The sequence below is a fragment of the Limulus polyphemus genome, unplaced genomic scaffold (assembly GCF_000517525.1).
Source record: "Limulus polyphemus unplaced genomic scaffold, Limulus_polyphemus-2.1.2 Scaffold8269, whole genome shotgun sequence".
Taxonomy (NCBI): Eukaryota; Metazoa; Arthropoda; class Merostomata; order Xiphosura; family Limulidae; genus Limulus; species Limulus polyphemus.
In genome coordinates, this window is record NW_013673879.1 from 23,864 (window position 1) to 32,332 (window position 8,469).

General features: G+C 33.2%; 1 long non-coding RNA gene across 1 annotated transcript in view; it reads left to right on the plus strand.

The window, feature by feature from the left end:
- The window catches only part of LOC111083126, a 25,796-nt gene extending 18,988 nt beyond the window's left edge, over window positions 1–6,808 (plus strand). The window contains exon 3 of the long non-coding RNA XR_002608813.1: window positions 6,550–6,808. This is a non-coding gene — a long non-coding RNA (uncharacterized LOC111083126). The remainder of the gene's footprint in view (window positions 1–6,549) is intronic.
- Window positions 6,809–8,469: the final 1,661 nt, after the last annotated feature.

Genomic DNA, 8,469 nt, shown 5'->3' on the forward strand with positions numbered 1-8,469 from the left:
TCATCGTCGATCTGATTATTGGAAGCTTAACTTGTGAATTTGGATAATTTCAGCAACAAATAAATTCTGGCACAAGCTACTTACAGGGATAGTAACTTCCCGGTACTTTCAGGAGTTAATTTAAGACCATGACTGTGATAAATTGAACGTTTACACTTTCGTGTAAAGCACGATTTTATCAGGTTGCTGTACACAAAGTTCAAGTGTCCATGTATATGTATGAACCACTTGGAGGTCCATTAAGAAGATTGTATTACACACTAATTAGTAATGAAAGCCCCCCCCCCCCGTACACACACAGTGACTCGGCAGCAAGTCTGAAGGCTTATAACATTAAATTAAAACAAGTTTTAAAAATGCATACCTTATTAATTTGCTATATTAATTACTTATTAATTTACTGTATTTCTAACTCCCTTACAGTATTAACAACTTTGACTTTTATAATGCTTTGCACACCTTCTTTTCTGTTAACATGAATAACAAAAAAGCGATACTTGTCGTATATCTTATAAATGTGTACGTTTTAAACACAGTATAATTATAAAGTTACTTTATTAAATGTTTTAATACCATGATTATATCTTAATAACCACGTGACGTATGACAAAAAACATTTCACCATTTAAGCACTGTGACTTTTGCCCTTGAACCGGAAAGGTCGCACGGTGTCTGAAGCCATCTACTGAGGGAGAGTGACAGAGTTTTGTGCTGGGTGGTCTGAGAGAATTCTTATAATGGACGCGGGATATCACAGCCAGAAAGTGTTCTCTGACACTGAGAATTTCGTTATGAAAGAATTAATTTCGGGTGTAAACTGAATAATATATATTTGAAATACTGGGACTCCGATCCAATTTCAGGCGTCACAATGGGGCTCCAACAGCTCCTCCCACCCTGTCAGTATAGCTCTATCAACTTTGTAGAAATGCAGGTACTGATTCACAAGCGTGGAAAGTATATCTGCATATGCATATCGATCATAGGGTGAAGGATACATAGCGCTATAGCATCCGAAATATAGTATTTAAAAATTAAATAGAAAATATTTGTTACTAATTAATGATTAGGCTTAGTTGAACGTGTAGGCTACTGACCACGATATCAATTGGTGTCCCATCGCCACAAACTTATTGTGAGTGCTTAACTTTATACATAGAGTAAAATATTATCTTGGTGCTAGTAAAACGTAAAATATCAAGATATATTCTCGTTCAGATCTTGAATGGTCAGTAGCCTGATGGGAACCTTAAAAGTATTCCAAGAAGCTTAAGATTAGAAATTTGTAAGCACGATTGTGTAAGCTATCTTTCTTGGAAAGTACAACTCTTGTTAGTGGATTACGCTACACGCATCATTTCATCTAATTCATAGACAAGTGTGTGCTAGTGAAGTTAGAGAGATTGTAAACAACCACAAGGAAGTCAGTACGAGGTCTGTGTTATAAAAATGATGTGTTGTCTTCCAGGAAGTAAAAGCCATCTTGTAGCTGCCATGTGAACATTGGTAAACAGTTTAAACACCATTTGTCTGATTATATAAGGGAACTGGGTGTAGCTATAAAATCACGGATGTGTGAATATTAAGGGGAACGATTGACATTGAGTGTTTCACTGGTATGTAAACAACATCTATGAAGAACTTAGCTCAACTGCTAGTCCGGTAAATTCTAATTCATAAAGAAAGGCCCTGGTTAAATTTTTTGTCATTTTTATGCCTTGTTTTATATAGATGTCAATGAACTTTTCTTTTTTAGTTTTCCTTTAATCGCCCAAAGCACCAAACAAGAGATAAACCACATCTCTAGCGTGGAGCTATTTACTTAGGACTAGCTAAACCACATCTCTAGCGTGGAGCTATTTACTTAGGACTAGCTAAACCACATCTCTAGCGTGGAGCTATTTACTTAGGACTAGCCTAACCACATCTCTAGCGTGGAGCTATTTACTTAGGACTAGCCTAAACCACATCTCTAGCGTGGAGTCTATTTACAAAAGAATTGCCAACCCACATCTCTCGCCTATTGAATGCGAAACATAGGGGGAAATAATGTAAGCGGAAGATGAACATCAGAGGGAAGAAACGTTATAAAATAACGATGTCAAACGGATTTATAAAAACTCGTTTGTCTTTAAAATAATAAATATTTATTAGTTGCTAAAAAAAATGAATCGTAGACAAGCAGAATGAAGGAAAAATAGATAACCCAACTTAGCGTCAGTATGTAGGGTGTTAGCCTCAGTTGTTTGTATTTCTCTTCCTCGTGGTGTTCTTATTCTAAATGTATTTTTGGTTTTGTTTTACTATTGTTTTTGTTAACGTATCCTCGTCTTTGTCCTTATCTCTTCTACTGTCGCCTGTAGGTTTATCGTTTGACCCGCTTCGAATGATGTCCACGCTACCTGGTAGTGAATGAAGTACCATCTAAAAAAAAATATTTGTAGATTATATTTTAATTATGACAGTCACAGTTGGTATACACGAGAAATTTAGTATGAATACAGAACAATACAAGACGTTTAAAAATAAATTTTAGTTGGTTCGGTTGGATGAACATGACCAAGTAGCGTATACAACTACCTTAGCTTCATAATACATGCAGATTTCCAGAACTGAAAAGTCTAGTATTGTGATTAATGATATTTGAATTCTACGAGGTATTTTGATATTGTTTTATTTAAAATCGTGATAGTTTTTTATTTTATTAATATTGAATGACATTTTATTAATTAATTTTTGTTGTTTGATTGCGATGTGTAAAAACGTGCAGTAGTTTCTTATCATTTAAGTAACTGATATATGCAAAATGTGTATGCTTTTCGATAAGTATAGTGTATGTTTATTTTGCTGTTACCCCTTTCCCAAAAAGGTAATGTTATACAATTTAATCATACTTCGTATTGATATTGCACTGTTTCGTAATGCAAATATTTTTCGTTTATTTTATGATTATGTTTCAAGTTAGGCTAATAGATGGGAGAGCTATACGTTTAGGCTTTGATAGTTTTTAATAACATTAGGTCTAGAATTTCTATAGTATTCTGCTTGCTTATATGAATGCTTTTCGCGCGTAAACGAATTGTAATTTGGTGACTTTTAAGTTCTACTTTTAGACCACATTTGTAACTAAGTCGATAAAGTTTATTACATATTTTTTCTTAATTGTTTTTAAAGTGCTTATTATTATCAAACTAAAATTTTATTTTTATTACATTCACCAGTTAATACAATAGGTTTACCTGTGGAAAGTTCAATAGCTATCTTATGGACACGATTATTAAAAGTTAAAATGCCTCTGGCTTCCTTAAAACACTGTCTACTAGACGTGATAACCATTTGGAGTAACTGTTAATGTTAGTTTAAAGTCGTACATGAACAATGTCTCTTGTTATCTGAAGTGACACTGATAGTTTATAGGTAAATAACTGATATAAATGAAGAGACACTGGGCGTTGTTTTACGTTTTTATAGTGACATTTGGATAATGCATGAAATCCATAGTCAGTTAATAAACAGTACGTAGCCTATTAGAAATATTTATAAATACGTTCTTAAATTGTCTTAAGTTACGTGAAGTAGGTTTAGCCCAAGTAGGCTTAAGTGATTATAATATTTGATAAGAATTAAAAGTTAACACGCCACCCCCAAGTGATTCAACAGTAGATCTGAAGGCTTATGATGCTAAAAACTTGGTTTTGATACCAGAGGTGGGCACAGCACATATAGCCCATTGTGTAGCTTTGTGCTTAACAACATACAAACAAAAATTAACACATTAACTAAACATTTTATATTCCAAGGAATTGGAAAATCTGATGAAATATATCAATCTTTTTATATTTGATATATTTTATATTGCATAAAAGTATTACAGGATTATTGGAATCGGTGTGAAAAACCCTTACAAATGTATGGCCTTACACTTACAGAGAACAAGGGGTTAACATACTGTTCTTAGCTATTAATATTATAATTAGAATGAGTTAGACAAATATGTATTAAACGATTCAACAAAAAATGGTAATGAAACTAACATTAAAGTGTTTTAGGTAATGTGTTATTTTGGTTGTGTTGATTAAATGATTTTATTTTGGATAGGCAGCAGAGAAATAGAACATTTTTCTGTTATTGTGTTGAAGATAAGATAAATGGTACAAGCAGACAAAAAAATATTTTTTCATCCATCAGATAATTAAATCTATTTACAGTGAGTAATCTGTCACACATAATAGTGCTGAAAACATGCTATATAGAACTTAATATCAGGAGTGACACTGACAGTAGAACTGGCTACAGCAGGGTGTATACAGTCAGAGAAAAAATGCCTAAAGTCAGGGAATTTGTTTTTGCAAGTCTCTTTTCGGCCAGTAATTATTAACAGAAATGTATTGGTTAGTTGTTACTTCTATTATATAACCTCATTAATTCAGTTAAAGTAGTAATGCAGTGATTTCCGAGCATAATTTCCTTTATATATGTTTATGTAATGGGTTTTTGTCAGGGAAAACTTAGAAAAGTCATGGACTCTCTTTTGTACAGATCTGGGACATTGTTTGGAGGATATTTTTTAACAGAAGTGTGGTGGAAGGAATAGAATAAGTTGTTTATTAAATAAATGAGAAATATGGCTATCAAGTTATAGGTGCTTAAAAAATGTAACAAATAGTCTAAGATACCTTTATTGAATACAGTTTAGGCTAAGTTCTGAGCATGTGCAAAATTCATTTTGAAATTATGTGATACTAAACTTAAAATAGTACCAAAAAACAGTGAGTCTAAGATTTTTGTAAAACAATAAAAAAACTAAACTATGAATAACAGTGTTGTATCAGTACAAAAAAGTATGAACGTGAAGGCTGCTACATGTCGGTACAGAGGGAAGTGAACGTGAAGTCTTCTACATGTTGGTACAGAGGGAAGTGAACGTGAAGGCTGCTACATGTCGGTACAGAGCGAGGTGAACGTGAAGGCTGCTACATGTCGGTACAGAGCGAGGTGAACGTGAAGGCTGCTACATGTCGGTACAGAGGGAGGTGAACGTGAAGGCTGCTACATGTCGGTACAGAGGGAAATGAACTTGTTAATTACATTGAGAGAGAGAGAAAAATATGTTATAATCTACATTGAAGTTTATAAACAGGAAAAAGTTGTAAGGCATTTCTTTTATAATTGAAAGTGAGTTTCTTGTTTACAGGCGTGTGTTATGTAGGTGACACGTAGAATTAACCAGACGTCTTACAGATAACACAGGAAGCCTACAGACGAGTTGTTTGTATTATATAATATTCATGTATAGACCAAAAGTTCTACAAGTTGCATTAGCTACTTGCCAGTTAACTTAACATGCACATTGTATGTGCTACGTACATTTTTACAGCAGGGTAAGTCCGAGTGACTTGGTGTACATACTATACAGAAATTATTTTGTTAACGTTAGTTTTAAAATACCTAACAAATCCCCTAGTGGCTGTTTACTTGAACAAGAGAATATTTATATGTTCATAAGACAATGAGATGCATAACTTATGACTCACCATCTTGTGACTTACTGATGTTGGCAAGTTTTGTAGTCTGAGTAGTCAAGAATGAGCTGTAACTAAAATCTGCTAGACCCTGAAGTCAGCTTTTGTGGTTATTTTCAGATTCCAAGGTTATTGTTTTGTGTATATTACTGTTACTGTCATAAAACACTTACTCGTTAAGGAGCCAGATTTAAACATCTCTAAACACTATGGTGTTATCTTTCTCTAAAACAGTTTATTGTTTTGTGTATATTACTGTTACTGTCATAAAACACTTACTCGTTAAGGAGCCAGATTTAAACATCTCTAAACACTATGGTGTTATCTTTCTCTAAAACAGTTTATTGTTTTGTATATAATACTGTTACTGTCATAAAACACTTACTCGTTAAGGAGCCAGATTTAAACATCTCTAAACACTATGGTGTTATCTTTCTCTAAAACAGTTTATTGTTTTGTGTATAATACTGTTACTGTCATAAAACACTTACTCGTTAAGGAGCCAGATTTAAACATCTCTAAACACTATGGTGTTATCTTTCTCTAGAACAGTTTATTGTTTTGTGTATAATACTGTTACTGTCATAAAACACTTACTCGTTAAGGAGCCAGATTTAAACATCTCTAAACACTATGGTATTATCTTTCTCTAAAACAGTTGTAATTAATGCATACATGTTTTGTAAACAGGGTAAGAAAGTTGTGATACACTGCTTTTGGATCTAAATTTATTTTTAATTCTGAATTTCTTACCCAATGAGAAGACAATATTCTATTCAGTTAGTAACCTATGACACAGTTTACAGTTGTGTCTGTATAGTTTTTGATAGTATAAAAACTTAAAGGCTTTATTACTGTGTGAAATGTGAGTGATTGTTGCTAGACAAAACACTTTCGTAAAGTTTAACGTTGTATAACACGTAACACATTTTATTGATTTGATATTTTCTTGTAAATTTGAGTTTTAGACAAAGAACTTGAATTGTTTCTCATATTAAAAGAAATTACTTTTATTCTGAATCCTCAGTTATATGTTTGCCGATGTGAAAAGTAAACAACGAGAACAGATGCTACTATAACTTCACCTTAAAAGAGCATAACAATGCCACCACCACCTTCTCTACCTCCTCCCCCACTGCCTGCACATTTTTCATCTCAACAATCTTCAAAGCTGTCACAGACAGAAAATCAGCAACAACCTAACCGCAATGCCCTCTTAAGTGAGATCAGACGAGGGGCAAGGTTAAAGAAAGCTGAAACCAGTGACAGAAGTGTTCCTGTTATTGCAGGTAAGTACAGATACCGTTGTTTTATTTAAAAGTTTATCGCCACTCAATGTGTATTGATTTGTTAAATTATTTTCAAAATTAAGTGGATTAAAAAAATATTTGAATTAAACAGTTTTTTTATCAAACACACTAGTCATTTATAAATATTGTGATATAGTGATAAAACCAAACTGTTACTCAGAATATAATAACAATAACTTGTACTTCATAGCTGTCAAAAATGTTCACAAACCAGTTCTAATATTAGTGACAAATACTATTAAAGTAACAAAAACCGTTTAGTTACTAACAAGGAACATTCAGTATGCTTTAAGAAAGTAAGAGCAACAATAATTCAGTCTATTTATTGTGTTAAAAACAGTACAAATATACTCCAGTTATGTATTAAGAGTACCAATAATTCAGTCTATTTATTGTGTTAATCTTAATACATAACTGGAGTATATTTGTACTGTTTTTAACACAATAAATACACTGAATTATTGTTTACATAACTGGAGTATATTTGTACTGTTTTTTTAAGAATTTTGTTTTTAATACTGAAATGTACAATCTATAGACCAGGATCTCAGTAGTCAAAATTTTTTTTCTCCTTCCTAAAATGGACCTAAGCTAGCTTGTTAAGAGATATTCGTTGACCATTTAAAGACTGGATGAAAATGTGACTTCATTAACCAAGCTGAGATGTATAATAAACACTTTACCATTAAATCTTTTTCCATATGATGGGTTATTAGCACATAAAGATTACCGAGAATCTGACAAAGTAGCTATCTCTAGTGGACTACTGTTCTCATACTGAAGTTATTTTTCTGTAAAACTAATTTTATATGCTTATGACACAAAGGTGCCCTAAAGATGTACACATGAATGTGTCCTTGACAACAAACACATTTTGTATTGATGTATAAGTCAGAAATTCCACTGAGTTTGAAAACATCATGTACTCTTTTCCAGGTTTAAAGGTTACTAACGCTTTATAAGAACAAGCTTCTAGGTCCAAAGCCACCATTGTAAATCGTACATGGTGTAATGACCATGATCGTGTACTAGTGCCCGATACCAACATTTCTATTGTAGCAAGCTTCTGTAAAAGATGAGGAGGTCAATCTTAGATCACGCACTATGACCTACTTTTCACAAGTATGTAGTATAATGGGATTGTTATAATTCCAGTGTCATAGACTATCGTTTCCATGACAACAACCATTGATTGTGAGGTGTGGATGGAAGCCTATCAACTTCAAATTCTTGTCTGTTATCTTTTCAATTAAAGGAGTTTTACCCAGCATTATTTGTGATTACTTTATGGGCTGGAGGGTTGTTTTTTTTTTCATAACTACCTTGCAGATGGGATTGAAGTGTGATTTCAGAACCTGTAATTATTCTAAAGGATTCCCTCTTTAAAATATTGTGTTCTGTGGATCTACATGATTTAACAATCCTGCTATATTAATCTCTTTACTTGGCCTCCAACTATAAGTCAACCCTGATGGTATTGCACTGTCAGTTGACGAGAAACTTGTCATGAACCAAGTATAGGAACATGTCACAGCTTGTCCCTATGTATTAGCAGAGGAACTTGTCATGAACCAAGCATAGGAACATGTCACATGTTGTCCCTGTGTATTAGCAAGAGGAACTTGTCATGAACCAAG